This window comes from Choloepus didactylus, chromosome 7 (genome assembly GCF_015220235.1).
Source record: "Choloepus didactylus isolate mChoDid1 chromosome 7, mChoDid1.pri, whole genome shotgun sequence".
Classification (NCBI taxonomy): domain Eukaryota; kingdom Metazoa; phylum Chordata; class Mammalia; order Pilosa; family Megalonychidae; genus Choloepus; species Choloepus didactylus.
In genome coordinates this window covers 150,493,992-150,511,887 of record NC_051313.1, presented here as the reverse complement: position 1 = coordinate 150,511,887, position 17,896 = coordinate 150,493,992, and positions in this window count along the sequence as shown.

The window sequence follows — 17,896 nt, the reverse complement described above, 5'->3', positions numbered from 1 at the left end:
CACGCATGCACCAACATGGGTAGAAGTGAAATCTAAAGGGGAAAAGTTGCTGGGGGACTCTGCCTTCAGCCAGAGGCCAAAAGAGCAGAAAACACACTTGGAGAAAATTATCAGGGGAAAACATAAGACTATTTCTACTGGAAATAGGAAAGGAAGAAAGAACACCTGGGGTGGAGGAGGGTTGTGTTTAGTGATAAAAGGAATATTGACCCCTTAAACTTTTGTCTAAGTACAATTTCTACAAGTTGAAAACATGGTTATCATTCAAATAGAGAATGAACAAGTGTCAAAGATTTTATTCAACTCAGTCATGAGGAAACCAGTTAGATAGTAAAGCTCATCTTGAGGGCACTTGAAAAGCAGAGGTTAATACTGTCCATTAGAAAAGGCATTTTTAAAAAGGGTGTCAGCATCGGAGGGTTGGTTATATACAGAATTGGCTAATGTCATCTAGGACATTGAAACCGCATCCTCTGACCTTTTATCTTCTCTACTGGGTGGAATCCTATGTGTTCACATGCAACTTTCCATCTGCGGGACACTGATTACGTGCTTCAACTTGGCGGGCCTGGGCTGGGGGACCTGATCAGCCCCTGGGGAGGGTGGTGGGCACGGGCAACAGCGCCCTCCGCAGCCCCCCGGGCCTGGGAAAGTGAGGCCGGAGGCAGGCCCCATTTCCTCACCCAAAATAACACTGTTAGGGGAGGCTTGCCGTAGGGAACCGCCTTTTCCCCACCCCCTTATCTTGCCCGGACACTCCCTGTTGCCAGTGCAACTCCCATTACCACCAGTGCACATACATTGTTGCCAGACACCGTTACCGGAGCAACTCTCGCCCCTTTTCAATCAACCTCCGCGCCCTCTCAGAACCAATCCAAGCCTTTAACCTCTACAGCTACCCCGCCCTCTAAACGCCCGATATAAGCTTGTACTCTCCCCTAATAAACTCTCTTGGTTTCTTCACCCTAAAAAGAAACGTGTCCCGCCTGTTCCTTTCTCGCCGCCCTCCATACTTTGCACGCCACCCCGCCGGGGACCTGGCCAAGTCCCCCGCCTCGCCCTCGCCTCCGGGAAAGAGCCCCCGCCGCCGGTACCCTCCAAGCAATCCTGAGAGCCTAGGATTTAGCAACCGGCCACCACCCCCCCGCCCCGACGAATCAACTGCGACCGCAACTGGCGCCCAACGTGGGGCCCCTGGAATTAAAAGTCCTCTCCATGCAGCGGTCCAGTAAAACCACCCGCTCGCCCGGACGCCTCTCCAGCTCCCCTTCTCCTCGCCTGCAAAGTAAGGGCTGCCTCTCCCTCGCCGCCCCGCGGAGCCGCCTCTCCCTCGCCGCTCCACGTCCGGAGCCGCCTCTCCCACGCCGCTCCGCGCCCGGGCCGCTCTTCCTTTCCCGCGTTAACCTAACTTTTGCCCCCAACTACCTTTCGTCTTCTCTTCCTATGTCCCCCCATTCCTCCTAACACTCTTCCTCCAGTAGCTTTCCCTCTTCCCCTCCATTACTTTGCTGTGGTCCTTTGTGTCTTTGTTTCTTTGTTTCGCGCGGTGTGCCTCTTTGCGACCGCCCCCCCCAAACTGCTCTCGCTACTAGAGGCTCCTGCCTTCTATTCTCGCCGTCTCCTTCGGCCTCGTGACCACGGTTTACCTCATTTTCTTTACTCAATAATCAACCCCCCTTTTTCTTTTCTCACTCCGCTATGGGTAATTGTCTATCTGCACGCCAAGCACCCCAAGTTCGTGCTCTGGCTGGTCTCCTAGACACACATCGCTGTAAGGTGTCTGTCCGGCAGCTGCAAGTATACTGGGACCTCCTGCTGCCCTTTAACCCATGGCTCACCACTTGCCATCTTTGGGACCCTGTTACTTATGATCGCCTTATTGATCGGGTCACCAACGCCATGGAACATGAGAGCAAGCGCTTCCCTCCCGGCTTGCTCCCCACCTTAATAACCGTCCGCTCCTGCCTTCAAGGCTCCCTCCCCCCTGATCGAGGCCCCATTAAATCCAAGGAGGCCCTATCAACCCAGCCAACAGATTCAGACAGCGATACTAATGTAGACCACGATTCGGACACAGAGTCCTTAGTCGAGCAGATTAACAACGCGCTCGAAGTGACTCCCAAAAAACAAAATAACACTGAGCCTCGCCAAGATGGCGAACTTCCTCCTCCTCCTTCTTCTTCCATCGAGGGGAGGAAGTGCTCCGGCGATGACGTCAGCCCTAAGCTGGGCCGGAAACCGCAAGCGCTTTACCCCGCCCTTTCACAGGGCGGAGCTAGTCCACCATCTTATGCCTTAGCCACTCCCACCGCGCCGCCGTCTTGCGACGCTTGGGGCCTCCCACTTCCGTCCCCCCCTTCGGCGAGCTCCCCCTCGGAGCCGCTACCGGCAGCTGCCGCCGCCCCTCCCACCCTGCCAACTAACAACCCCTGGCTGCCTTCTACACCTCAAGGCAACCCTTGGGGCAACGCTCCCCCTACCCCCACTCCCGCGCCAAGCCCTCTGCAAGCGCGTCCTCCTTTCTCTCGTGCTTTTCACTGCTTTCCTCTTAACCTTACCCCCACACCACAGAAACCGTACGACTGGTATCCCATTGACTCTGATACTATCAAGCAGCTTCGCAGGGCCGTCAAGGAGGACGGGTTAGGTAGCCCATACGCTTCCCAAATACTGCAGGATCTCGGCATGGACTTTTGCATCCCCCAAGACTGGGCCTCGCTTGCCCGTTCCATTCTTAACCCTGGCCAGTTTGTTGATTGGCGTGCTCACTTCCAGGCGGAAGCAGCTAAGCAAAGTGAGCAAGACGCAGCCACTGGAGTCTATCATCACCCCGAAGCCTATCTAGGCACGGGAGCGTTTCTAGATGCGTCTGCTTATATTAATGTCCCTGCCACCTTCTGGACTATCCTCAGAGGCATCGCCTTACGCGCGTTTGCCAACTGCTCTGCCCATCGACCTGACAACTTTACCAAGCTCCTCCAGGAGCCAAACGAACCTTTCGCCACCTTCGTATCCAGGGTCGAAGAAACCTGCGCTAGAAAAGTTAGCAACCCCCAAGCCCAGTTAGCTCTCACCCGGGAACTCATTCTAGAAGGGGCTAACCCCCCCGTAAGCAAGCCATTCTCCCCTTGCGGGAAAAAAGTCTAGATGACTGGGTTCTCGCCTGCAGCGCCTTTGACCCAGCTGCCGCGTCCCTAGCCCAGGCTGTCTCTGGCGCTGTCACTGCCGCCTTAGCCGCCACCACAGGTTGCTTTAAGTGCGGGCAGAGTGGCCATTTTGCCCGGGAGTGCCCCAATGCGGAGGTCAACCGCCCGCCTTTCAGGCAACGCAATGGGCGCCCCCCTCCCACTCCCTGCCCACGCTGCCAGCGTGGCTATCACTGGGCGCGCGATTGCAAGAGCAGCCCCAGAGATATTAGCAAGGATAGCTTAAAAAACCTCTGCTATCCCTGGTGCCCTGACGGCAGTCAGCGCCAGGGCACTGAGCAAGCTTTAAACTCCAAGCGGGGCAAGCCTCAGCCCCGCCCCTAAGAGGCAGCGTGCCGACCGGTTCTAATAAAACTAATCACTTCACCGGCAGCAAAACGCTTCTCTGAACAGTCCCTATCACTCCAGAAAAGCCTACTCGTAAATTAAGAATAGGGGGGCAATGGTACACGGGCACGCTCGATTCAGGGGCAGAAGTCTCTTGCATGCCCGCTCAGTATGCCACCATGTGCATGGTTCTCGATGGTCCCTCGGTAGTGGGAGCCACTGGTACCTCCACCTCTCTTCAGGCCATAGGGCCCATTAAGTGGGAGGATGAAGAGGGCCACTCAGGCACCTTCCGCCCGTTATTTCTACACACCATAGACCAAATTTTATGGGGCCGTGACATCCTCGCCGCCTCTGGGGCAGTGCTTACCACGCAGCCCCCCCAATAATGTGCGCCACTGCTCGTTTAACACCTCCAGCGCCCGTTCCTCTGCAGTGGGATACTGAGGAACCTATATGGGTGGAGCAGTGGCCCCTTCCCACGCATAAATTAATAACACTCCAAGCCCTTGTCCAAGAACAATTGGACGCTGGCCACATAGAGCCTTCTACTAGTCCCCATAATTCGCCAGTGTTTGTTATTCATAAAAAAGCCACAGGAAAATTTAGGCTCCTCAATGATCTGCGGGAAATCAATAAGCATATTCTTCCCATGGGTTCCCCGCAGCCTGGCCTCCCCCATCCGGTAGCCATCCCGGCCCACTATCACGTAGCCACCATTGACATCAAAGACTGTTTCTTTTCCATCCCGCTACATGAGCGAGACCGCCCGCGCTTTGCCTTTACAGTCCCCGTCCCCAATCACGCGGGCACGGCTAGCAGGTACCAATGGAAAGTCCTCCCTCAAGGGATGCGTAACAGTCCGGCCATCTGCCAAATGTATGTTAATCACGCAGTGGCCCCCCTGCGAAAGCGGGCCATGCTCATCCATTACATGGATGACATCTTGGTGGCCTCTGAGGACGCCGAGGCACTTCCTCTAATCCTCAAAGACCTCACCACTAATTTAGCTGACCTCGGCCTTACGGTTCAGCCCGATAAAGTTCAAATTGTGCCACCATTAGCCTTCTTAGGGTTTAGTATTAATAGAACCATTGCCCCGTCCGCTCCCCAGCTGGACATACCGGATCGGGTCACCATCACTGAGCTCCAACAGCTCTGCGGTCAGATCAATTGGCTCTGCTCTGCGTTGCCGATCACCACCGCGCAGCTCCAACCACTCTTTATGCTGCTGAGTGTCCCTGAAGCCCCGCCGCTAGCAATCTCCCGGCGCATTAAGCTCACCCAGGAGGCAAAGGAAGCCATTGCCGCAATTAACAAGGCACTCGCCGCCTGCTATCTCAACAGGTTCAGCACTAAAGAGGGCAATCTTATAGCACTCATCCTTCCTACGCCTGGCACACCCATGGGCTGCCTGTGGCAGGAAGGCCCTCTACTTTGGGTGCACCCTGCTAAAAGCCGGCTTAGAAAAATTTGCCCCGCAGTGCGGCTCTGGATCAGCCTAGCTTCAGATCTAGTCACCCTGGCTGTTCATGTATTTGGAGAGCTGCCAGAAAAAATTGTTTGGCCCCTAGACGCAGGCCAAACCCGCCTGCTTATACGTGACAACCCGGACATGCAAATCCTTTTAGAAGGATTTCATGGGGAATTCAGCTGCCACTATCCTAGCCATCGGCTGTTACAGGGACTCGCCAAGCTTCCCTTCCGCAGCCCCTTCCATCCTTTCCCCTCCTCTGCACCCATCCCGGGTGCCACTACCGTCTTTACTGACGCCTCCAAAACCCGTTTCGCCTTCCTCTCTTATTCGCAGGACCATCCAGAACCCCGCCTATTCAGTTATGTCAACCTTCATTCAGTCCAAGTGGGGGAAATTCTGGCAGTGTCATACGCGCTAAACGCCCACTGCAGCCACCCAGTAAACATTTTCACTGACAGCCTCTACACGTATCAGGTCTGCCGAGTCCTCGCATTTTCCACCTTTTTCCCCGGGAACTCGGCCATCGATAAAGCACTTTCTGACCTCAGAAGCATCTTAGAGCATAGACAGGATCCTTGGTTCGTTAGCCACATTCGTAGTCACTCAGGCCTTCCGGGGCCCTTGGCTAATGGCAACAGTATAGTAGACCAAGCGGTCTCAGCTCAGACTGCCCAAGCTATGCTGACCCACACAGCGGCCCCTCCGGGAGACGCTGTTAACCAGGCCAAGTTATTGCATTCCAGGTTTCACTTTTCGGCTACGTCATTGCATCATTTATGTGGCCTCCCCCTAGATACCTGTAAACATCTTGTCCGCAATTGTGCAACTTGTGCGCCCTTTGCGCCACTAGGCCCCTTACAACCTCAAGGAGTCAACCCACGAGGCTTAAAACCTAATTCTAGATGGCAAATGGATGTAACTCACGTTCCGTCCTTTGGGCGCCTCAAGTATGTACATGTAATGATTGACACCTTCTCGGCCATGTGTTATGCAGTCCCCCTTGCCGGGGAAACGGCCAAACACCGTATCAAGGCCCTAAGACAAGGAATTCTCTTCATGGGAGTCCCCTGGGACATAAAAACGGACAATGGGCCTGCCTATCGCAGTGCCTCCTTTGCGGCCTTTCTTCAGTTATATAACATCACCCATCATTTCGGCATCCCCTATAATCCACAGGGGCAAGCCATTGTGAAAGCAGTCCATCGCCGCTTAAAAACACAAATTGAAAAAGAAAGGGCAATGCTCCCCCAGGCAACTCCAGGGGACCTTATCATAGCAGCCCTCATTCACCTTAATCTACTCACATTCAATAAAGAAGGACTTTCGCCCCTACATAAACATTGGGGGCCCTCGTATAGGCCCACCCAGGCCCCGATGGTCTACTGGAAGGACCCAGAGAATAATGCCTGGAAGGGTCCCTCCCCACTCCTCGCCCAGGGGCGCGGGTTTGCTTGTGTTTTCCCAGATGATGCAGCACACCCGAAAACCGTACCTCGGCTGCAAACAACGCATCGCCAGCCCCACCACCCCGACCTCCTCTACCCCCCTCTCGCTACTCCTCTCGCTACTCTTCTCCCCTCCTCGGCCTTATCCAAGCGGCCTTCACCTCAGTGAATTCCTCCAACCCCAATCTTACCTCCTCTTGTTGGCTTTGCCTCTCCACTTCCTCCCCCCTGTATGAGCCAGTAGCCTCCAACCTCTCCTTTTCAGAAAACACAGAGGACAGCCCCTCGGAATGCAATTGGAATACCTCTGCCGTCCCCCTAACCTTTCATTCAGTCTCCTTTACAGGAAAGTGCATCCGCCCTCGCTCAAGTAACTCTCCCAACCTCACAGCTTGCGCCGACTACTCATCTCCCAGCAGCTCTGCAAAATTTCTCATCCCTCATAACTCCTCCCAATGGCTCTGCTCCTCTACAGGGCTTACCCCCTGCCTTAACGTGCAAACCCTCAATACAACTAATGAAACTTGCCTCCTAATTGTCCTCATCCCTAGGGTCCTATACCATAGCGAGGAAGACTATACCATAGCGAGGAAGACTTCTTCCTCCGCCTGGAAACAACTGCAGCTTCTGCCCCACTGCAAAAGCAAGAGCCCATCACCGTCCTCACGATTGCCTCCCTCCTAGGTCTTGCAGGCGCTGGCACCGGAATCGCTGCATTAGCCAGTCAAGGCTCCGCCCTAACTCACCTCCGGGCGGCTGTTGACGAGGACATTCGTCACCTACAAGACACTATTTCCCATCTTAAAAATTCTGTCAATTCCCTCTCTGAGGTAGTGCTCCAAAACCGCCGAGGTCTCGACCTTCTCCTCCTCAAAGAAGGAGGCCTTTGCGCCGCCCTAGGAGAAGAGTGCTGTGTATATGCCAATTCCACGGGTCTCGCCGAGGACAGCCTAAAGAAGGTCCGAGAGGGACTGGAACAACGCAAAAGAGACCGTGAAGCCACCAGCTATTGGTCCCACATCTTTACCCCCCTCCTCCCTTACCTCCTCCCTCTCCTCGGCCCCCTACTAATGATTATTCTAGCTCTCACCTTAGGACCCTGCATTATCTGCAGAATTGTCCAGCTTGTAAGGAAACAAACGGATGCTATTTTCTCCTCGTTCGTGCAAGTCCAGTACCAGCGACTCGCCACCTCTGACGCTCCCTACTCCGAGATGACAACCAACCCTCCGCGACCTCACCGCCACCGGTCAACCCGCCGACCGCGAGGCCCTTCTCGATCGCCTGAACATCGCACCAACCTCGAGCTCCAGCTTCTCTGAACCTCCAACTTTAAACCCCCCACCCTCGTCCATCCCGCAAGCAGCAAGGCCCCTGTTGAGCGCCCGGGCGCCACACCAACGCTGAGCTCCAGCCTCGCTGAGCCACCGTCAACCCCTTTTCCCCTCCCCGGCCTCCCCCTTCCCTCATCCCTTAGCGGGCCTCTCCGGTAAGCTTCTTCCTTTAATTAGAAAAGAAGGGGGAAATGCAGGACACTGATTACGTGCTTCAACTTGGCGGGCCTGGGCTGGGGGACCTGATCAGCCCCTGGGGAGGGTGGTGGGCACGGGCGACAGCGCCCTCCGCAGCCCCCCGGGCCTGGGAAAGTGAGGCCGGAGGCAGGCCCCATTTCCTCACCCAAAATAACACTGTTAGGGGAGGCTTGCCGGAGGGAACCGCCTTTTCCCCACCCCCTTATCTTGCCCGGACACTCCCCGTTGCTAGTGCAACTCCCATTACCACCAGTGCGCATACATTGTTGCCAGACACCGTTACCGGAGCAACTCTCGCCCCTTTTCAATCAACCTCCGCGCCCTCTCAGAACCAATCCAAGCCTTTAACCTCTACAGCTACCCCGCCCTCTAAACGCCCGATATAAGCTTGTACTCTCCCCTAATAAACTCTCTTGGTTTCTTCACCCTAAAAAGAAACGTGTCCCACCTGTTCCTTTCTCGCCGCCCTCCATACTTTGCACGCCACTCCGCCGGGGACCTGGCCAAGTCCCCCGCCTCGCCCTCGCCTCCGGGAAAGAGCCCCCGCCGCCGGTACCCTCCAAGCAATCCTGAGAGCCTAGGATTTAGCAACCGGCCGCCACCCCCCCCCCCCCCCGACGAATCAACTGCGACCGCATCCATCTAGCAATTGCAAGGTCAAACACAGCCTCATTCCCCTAAAGTATTAAATAATAATAATTTATTATTAGTGGGTGGGCATGTTAAATAATTGCCCCAATATGACATGGAAAGTTCATGCTGCCCACCTTTTTGCTTAATTACCAGTTTTTAAATCATTTTTCTTAAACACCCTGATAAACTGATTTTTTTCTTCTTCACTTCAGACCATATTTTTGGCAGGTTCCTGTTCTCAATGGCTGTAAATGTCAATGTAAACAGTTTATCAAATGAGCTAGCCTTGGAAGGGTGTAAGCAGAAAGCAACTCGAGTCTTTCTCACCATTCCCATTCAATTTGCTCTATTGAATAGTTCTTTATGCCCCTGGTTGATATAGGACAGAGCCTATAGTTTTTCCGGTTACACTTGTGGATGATACAATGTCCAGTCCATTCTAATATCAAAGCTCCAAACTCTCATCTAATTGAAAACTTCTTGCTCATCCCAGTTTGTCTCTGCCTCATGCTTGAAATCTGACAGTGGGAGAAGGGCAGAGATTTTAATAAAGGTGATGGTTAATTTTATGTGTCAACTTGGCTAAGCTGTGGTGCCCAGTTGTTTGGTGGAATGCTAGCCTAGATGTTGCTGCGGAGGTATTCTGAAAATGTGATTTGTATCTATAATCAGTTAACTTGAAGTAAAGGAGATTACCCTCAATGATATGGGTAGGCTTCATCCAACCAGATGGACACCTTCTGAGCAAAAAATAAGATTTCCCTTAAAAAAAGGAAATTCTGCCTCAAAACTGCAGCATAGAAGTCCTAAGTTTCCAGCCTGCCGGCGTACGCTACAGATTTGGAGACCCCTGTAATTGCATAAGCCAATTCTTTAAATTAAATTCATCTATCAATTGATCTATTTCTCTATTTTCTACGTATATGTCCACACACATGCATACACACACACACACACACACACACACACACACACATATGTATATATATCCTATTGATTCTGTTTCCCTGGAGAACCCTGACTGATATAATATGACACAATAGTCGTCTTCTATATTCCTTGCTCCATCTCCTCCCAGATTCTTATTTTGGACCCCTCTGGGGACAGGCACAGAGACTGGCAAAGGGAAATAAGGAGCAGAGACCATTGTTACTTGCCTGGCACAGTTATATCTGCCAGTGGTGCCCCTGTCATATGGAAGATTTCCAGAGCTGAGTTTCTCATGGAAGGGCCTGCTCTCCTTGGCCCTCGCCTTCTCTCACTCTAGACCTGTGCTGCCCAATACAATAGCTACAGTCCATGTGTGGCTGTTTAAATCAATTAATATTAAATACAATCAAAAATTCAGCTCCTCGATTGCACTAGCCAATGTGCAGTGCTTGGTAGCCCCTGTGGCTGGTGGCTGCCATTTTGGACAGCACAGAAGAACATTTCCATCATTGCAGAACGTTCTCTTGCAGAGGGCTGCTCCAGACTCTAGAGTTAACCTCAACTCTACTGAAATTTGGGGCTGGATAAGTCTTTGTAGTAGGGGCTTCCTTGTACATTATAAGATGTTTAGCAGCATCTACCCAAGATGCCAGTAACTCCCCCTCCAATTGAGACAACTATAATGTCTCCAGACATTGCCAAATGAGCCCTGGGGGCCCAAATCAAGCCAGTTGAGGACCACTGCCCTAGACCCACTCCTGAGAGAGTCTGTCACCTCTTATGGCTCTACCTAGACTCTTGGCTACCAAATCTTTGCTTCCTGAGCTGATCTCTTGCCTGAGCTGCTGTCCCATATACCCAAGTGTCTGCTGAACTTAGAAGTTCTTACCTGATCTCACCACAAAATCATCCCATTTTTGTTTACAAGAAGATTTAAACTTTTTACAGCTTTTTTTTTTCATATTGCTGACAACCATGTGGAAATATTTAATGTACCCCTCCTTTATTTCTGTAATTCTGCTACTCTGTCTCCCTTCTACCTTATCCCTGACATTTGCATATCTCACAGAAAGACACTCAAGAAGTTGTATCTCTCTATTAACCGCTCTGTCCTCACCCAAGAACAGAGAGATGAGTCGAGGAGTGTCTCTGTGTCAAAAAAGAAAAAAACACATATCTAATGACAATATTCATCTTTGACATTGCATTTCCAAGATTCTGTAGTTGGAAAACACCTTACAATAAAACACATTCATATTCATAAAAAAAAAAGATCAACAATCAGATGCAGCCCCCTTCCCCATACTGGCGACACCTCCTTTAATATGAACAAGTTAGGATGCTCACTGCCTAGACACCCCTGAAGATGGAGAAAGGTTAAATGAGAGGAAGGGGTAGCAACAAACAAGATAAAATTTAACAAATGTCTCTGAATACTGAAACTTTATGTAGAAAAATGTGTGTGTGTATATATATATATATATATATATATATATATATATATATATATGATGCTGGGGTGTTGGAATAGCTAGAAGGAGGTAAATGACATGGTGGAACTGTAGCCTATAGCATCCTTAGGGATTTGTTCTATAGCTGCTTGTTGCATTGTGCCTTGAAGATCTTCACCTTTCTGTATATACCTTGTATTGCATAATAGGGAAGGGACTGAGACTGTGGAACTGCAACCCATAACAATTTTGGAAATTACCTATATGACTGCTTGTTGAGCTGTACATCAAGAGTTGACACCTTTCTGTATGTATGTTATATTTTACAATAATGGAAGTGGCTGGAGTTGTGGAGCTGTGACCATGACATTCTTTGGAATTTGCTCTCTAACTACTTGTGGAATTGTGCTTTAAAGGTTGTTGCTGTTTTGTATATATGTTAAAGTGCACAATAAAAAAAAAATGCTCTTGAAAACAAAAACAAAAATATATTCACTGTTTGCCACAAGCCAATGGAGGCAAAGGTAAATCTCCAGACCTGTTTTATAAAACTGCAATCACAGTGGGAAGTTGGAGAGTGAGGGTAACACCAAACGGGAGAATGGAAAACAGGAGGGTCTTACAACTTGGCCAAGAGAAAGAATGACAGGATGTGGGCATAGTGGACACAGCTGGCCATTATGGAATCACAGCTGGTTGTGAGAAGTTTCTCCCTGACTCTTGACTGGTTGATGGAGACTCCCAGGTCTCCGGGATTCTGTTGAAGAGTCCGCAGGTTATGGTGCTAAGTCAATTTGAGTTTCTGTCTCAAACAGATCTTGGTCCTTACATGAAGATCATTTTAAGTTTAGTTTTAAAGATTCCACTCGCTTTCCTCCCACATCTGCATAGAGTTTGCTTTATACATTTGCAATCCTATGAGATCATTCTGTCATGGTCTGCATTCTATTCCAGGATCTAACGAGTTACAAACTGATTTTGTTAATTTTTTACTTTTAATTTTTATTAATTTCATACATTAAGATTCACATAAATTAAAATTCTATGGATTTTGACAAATGCCTACCGGCAGGCATTTACCAGTAAGTTGTCATACAAATGCTTCACCTATTCAACCCTCCCATATCCTTGTCTATCCATGGCAGCCTTTGGTCTCTGAACCTCTCTATAATTTAGCTTTTTTCAGAATGTTATATAAATGGCATCATATAGTATGTAGCCTTAAATATGTCTCAAATTTAAAAAGTAATAAATGGACATAGTGTAAATTATTCTCTGGATCAAAGTAGCCGACTTGAGTATGATGACTGGTAAACAAGCCCCAAAGGCTCAAGATTGATTGCTCACACCCTTCCAGGGTGCAGATGGATTAAAACAAGCAAAACTTGAATCAAATTCCCAGTGAGTCAGATGAGCTGCATTTGACTGCAAGAGACAGAATATCCATCTTGAAAGAATACATATCATCACACATGGAGAAGTCCAGATGTGGACGGTCGAGTCGGTTAATTCAGTGAGCTCAAGTTCAGAACTCCAGGTTTGCTTCTCAGATTCACTGGGTCTCCCTCTTGGGACTCCAGTTCCTGGTTGGTGATCTGTCCTGTTGGTGAATTTCAGATTAGACACATCCACCCACAAAAATGATGGGTATGTATATGTGATGGTTTGAAGCTGTATGGACCCCGAGAAAGATCATGTTCTTAAAGCTAATCCATTCTTGTGGGTGTAGACGTATCATAGGTGGGAACCTTGATTATGTTATTTCCGTTGAGGCATGCCCCAGGTGGGTCTTAATCCTCTTACTGGAGTCCTTTGTAAGAGATGAGATTCAGGGAAGCACACAGAAGCTGAAAGAGAGAAGCCAGAGAAGCTGAGAGAGAAGGACACACACAAAACAGAGAGGAAACCACTGAAGCCAGAAGCTGGAAGCAACGAAACCCAGAAGAGAAGGGAGAGACCAGCAGACGCCACCAGGTGCTTGGCCATCTGACGCAGGAGTCCAGATATCATCTGATGATGCCTTGATTTTGACATCTTCACAGTTTTGGAACTGGAAGCTTGTAAATTAATAAATCCCCATTTCTGGTATATTGCATTTTGGCAACTTAAGCAACTTAACAGTATATAAAAAGACTCAAATTTTGGACATTTGCCACACCTAACCTTCAAATGTTTAGAAAAACACATTGCTTTGCTTCCTGGCCATGTTTAATCACGGACCAGCTCTCCCCATTGACCCAGCACCTCACCTAAAATATCCTCTTCCAGGAGGGTTGTCCTCCTTGGACAATCAGCCCCCCTTCTTCAAATATAAGCTGTTCATTGAATGTAACCACTCAACCACAGTCTAGAAACTTGTAAGGGGGGTTGGGAGCAAAAACAACAACAATAATTCTTTCAACAACAATTGTTGAATGTCTATGCTGGAAAGTTCTGTTCTTGGTATTATGTGCACAACGTTGCATAAGTTGCAATTGTGGACCTCAATCAGAGAATGCGGTCAAGAAATTCAGCCTCAACCACAGCTCCCCCACCTGGATGCTCTGATGAACAAAAAACTTGACATATTCCCCCTGCCCATGTGGGCAAAAAATCGGTGTTTCTTCCCCAAGGCCCCCTAACCTTGGCCTCATTCTGAATTCATAGTACAGTTGTGCCCCTGAATCTACTGATTTGGAATCCACTGATTCAATTACCCCTGGTTAACCCTGGGGAAAAAAAATGGAAAAAAAAAAAATGAAAAATTGGAAAATTGCATAAAATAAAAAATAAACGTAAGTTTCAACCATTCGTCAAGCAATTACAGGCTGTAACATGGTGAAGTCGGCCAGCCCAGTACATGACTTATCTCCCCTTGTCCCCCTATCCAAGCTCCAATGTGAAACTTTCCTCCCATCTGCCTATTGTGTTCTCGCCAATCGCATTTGTTGTGGTGTTATCTCAGCGCCTTTGTTTAAGAACACCCTTATTTACTGTAATGATGTCTCCAAGAGCAGCACTGCTGGCTGTACTTCCAAGCCATGAAATGCTTCCCATTAGTGAAAAAGTAAAAAATTCTTGATATGACTGAAAAATAAAGAAAATCCTATGCAAAGACCTCCAGGGCCTACGACAAGAATGAATCTCTGATTCGTGAAATGTTGAAGCATAAAGACAAAATTCATGCTAGTTTTTCTGTTGCATTTCACACTGCAAAGATAACTTCTACAGTGCATGATGTGGTGTTGGTATCCTCTTGTATCTGTGGTTTCAGCCATCCACTATAGGTCTCGAATGTATCTCCTGTGGATACCAGAACCCAACTGTACATGATTGGCCTGGCTCCAATCAGCTCATGGGGGACCTCGCTGGGTAGATCTCTTGATGATCCCCAGGCATCTTCCAGAGATTGGTGTCTGCCCAGAGTCCACCCCAACCATGTGAGGCTGAGCAGAAACAGGTCTTCAGATGTCTTCCCTGACAGCATGCACCGGCTGCGTTGCTGTAGACCTTGCCAAGAAGTAGCTGCAAACACGAGGCATGTTTATCTTTTCCCTTGGTAGAAAAAATCAATTCCACACTTGTTGGAGAAACCTTATCTTGCATGAGGTCAGGGAGACGAACATATCAGCCAGTGCCTCTTTTGATTTCTCAACTTTCTCCATCAATACTGGGGAGGTACCTGTGTGTGTGCCTTTAGCTAACATTCCTTTTCCATTTCCTGAGTCCAAAGTTGGGGGGAAGGGGTTGGATAACTTTGTTGTTGATAGAGAAAGGAAAATAACGTTCTCTTAAGATCCTTGCCTCCCTTCCAGAAAACCATCTCCCTTTGGAAATGCAGGCTGCTCACCCAGTGGCTCTGCTGTCTGCAACCAGGGGCGGGAGAGGAAGAGGGTACCCAGCCTTGGGCAGGAGCTCAAAACTGCAAAGCACGCAGAGCTTGCAGAGGTCTAGAACAGATGTACTGTCCTTTTATTTTATGCATACTACTTCACCCTCGGTTGATAGGATAGTTGAGTTACAGGATTCAGCACTATTATGCGCTCCATCAGAAACTTGCATGGCAAAGACTGACCCAAGCATCTCTCCCTGGAGAAATGGCCCAAGCAAGGTAAAAAAAAAAAAAAAAAGAAAAAAAAGCGTCCCTGGCTGGACTCATTACCACAATCCAGTAAAGCCAGATGTGAACTTGTGAGACATGTCTGTAGAGGCATTGTACCCACATCTCTAACCAAGAGACCATTGTTATTAAGTATTTAAAAGTGAGCCTTCCTGACTTCTCTCCCTTCTTGTAGTGGATAGTGAATTCCCTCTGGTTCTCAGCTGTTCTGTTGGCATTTATAAAATGCCTACTATGTGGTAAACACACTTTTCAGGGATTGAGTTTTCAAAGCCTGTGCATTTGAAAAGCTGGAAGTGTTTTCACAGAGACAACATGAAAGCATAGAAATACAGGGACTGGGTGCTAAGCTAGGGGGTGAGTGTGCTGTAGACTCCCACAGCCAGTCTCAGGGCCCAAGCAGCTGGGAAGCTTGATCAGGTGTTGTGGACCAATTGTAACCCACTCCACCCCATCCCCCGAATAAAGAGGTATGTTGAGGTCCTAATCCCCCATAGCTCAGAAAGTGACCTTATTTGGAAATAGGGCCATTTAAAATGGATTAGGCAAGTTAAGATGAGGGCATACTGGAGTGGGGTGGGCCCTTAATCCAATATAACTAGTGCCCTTATAAGAAGGGGAGAAGAGCTAGACAGACAAGAGGGGAGAGCAGCATGTGACGACTGAGGCAGAGAGCACCATGCATTGCCAGCAAGCCTCTGCAGAAGCCAGGAGAAAGGCAGGGAAACAGACGCTTTCCTACAGACTTCAGCAGGAGCACGGCCCTGCCAACACCTTGATTTCAGACTTCGAGCTTGCAGAATTATGAGGCAGTAAATCGTCTGTTGTTTTAAGCCATCCAATTTGTGGTTCTTTGTTACGGCAGCTCCAGGGAACTGAGACTCTAGGAGAAGCTCTCTCAGGGAAAGTTATTAACCAACAGAGCCACATTGACTGTCAGGGACATCTCCCCCAACCCCTGGAGGCTTTCTGCTTACTCAAGTTAAGACCTCCAAATAAATGAATCCCCTAACCAAGCGAGGTCTCCAATTCAAATCATAGGGTATAACCTGGTTGGTATTCCCAGCTTTCATTCACACACACACAATGAACATCAGATATGAATTCTTGTTTATACAGCATTTTCCCTCATATTGCCCAAGGAGACCGTACAATTTTTGATAGATTTTACAGCCAACTTATGTTTCTCTACTCATTTTAAATTCTCATGCTGTGCCTTCAGTTCTTCAGCCAGTTCTTGTGGTGGAGACCACACAGCCTGTGGCCCATCTCTCCCTTCCTCCCCCTCCACAGGCTGCTCCTATCCCCCTCCTCCAAGGGGCTGTTCTCTCAAGTTGGACAAACCCCATAGGCTGCACAAGTAGGATTTAGGGAATTTGAATGCAGAATAGCAGGAAGTCCAAAAAAACCTCCCACCCCTGATTCCTTTGCCATCCTCCATGGCAACTGTCAAGACTCCTACTGAGTCACATGCTTCTTGAGATCCTCCAATTCCAAATTGCTAAACATCTCACCTCACGTTCAGATTCTTTTCACCAAATTCATGTCTCTCCTAAGAGCTTCTTGCCTGACTTCCTTTTTCTCTGGACTCAGTACATGGACGTAGATCTGAGATCACAAACATCCCTACTTCTTTTTCAGTTTCCCACCTGGACCTGGCCCCAAAAGGACTTTAGCCACTGACTCAATTTTAGAATGCATCTGGCTGCAAGTAACAGTGGTCTAAAGCATAAGGACATTTACCGTTTATTGATGAGAAGCCCAAGGTGGGTGGTCCCAGGCTTGTTTCACTAGTGCCATCGTGACATCAAAGACCCATGTTCAATATTCCCACACCATCATCCTTACTGTGTGGAGGCTCAATCATGAAATGACTGTAGGGGCTCTAAGCAAGGGGTCTTCACATGACCGTAACCAAAGCTGGAGTAGCTCCTCTTTTATCATGCATGGAAAATTGTTCCCCAACCCCCTTCCCTCCCCTGCCTACTTCTATTTAATTTTATTGGCCAGAAACGGTTCATACCCCCAACCCTAGGCCAACCACTGGCAAAGCTTGATGACCACCATTGACTTGGATAAATTAGCATGGATACCCTAGGGTTGGGCATTTTATTAGAAAACTAGAAGAGAGAAGGGCTGTTGGGAGGTAACCAGTAGTGTTTGCCACAGTTGCCTCTTCAAGATGGCATCTAAGTACAAACATAAACCAAATACTGGACCTGGGGTCTTCATTTCCACTGTTTCTCCAGCATCTCTGTGGACGAGTCAGGCTGTTGCCCACGTCCTGCCGACTCCACTGCTCTCCTAGAGCTCCCCCACCCCCTCTCTCATCCCCCTCATTTAAATGGAATTTAAAAATAAAAATTGTATCCTCTTTATTATTTATAAAATAGTCATGAGAATAAGACAATGCCATCTGGAATTTATTCAATAAAATTAGAAAGTACCACTGGGCAGCATGGCTATGATTCTACTTTAATATTATTTTGGTAGGATATTTATTCACTTATCCTAATTTGGACGGGAAGAGGTACTCTGGTGCAAACAAAGCACCTCCTTACCTGTGCTAGCTGCATGGTTCCTCTTATCCTGAGCATGTCAGGCAGCATCTCAGCAATGTAGAGAGAATGGGAGAGGCCATCATTCCAATTCTTACTGGATCCCTGGGAAGCAGCAACTATGCCCAGGGTGGGTCAGAAAAAGGCATGAGGGAGGAGAGAAGATTCAAATTGATCTTGAAGGATGAGTAGGTGCTCACTACAGGGAAGGAAGCAGGGTCTTCCAGGCTGAGGGACT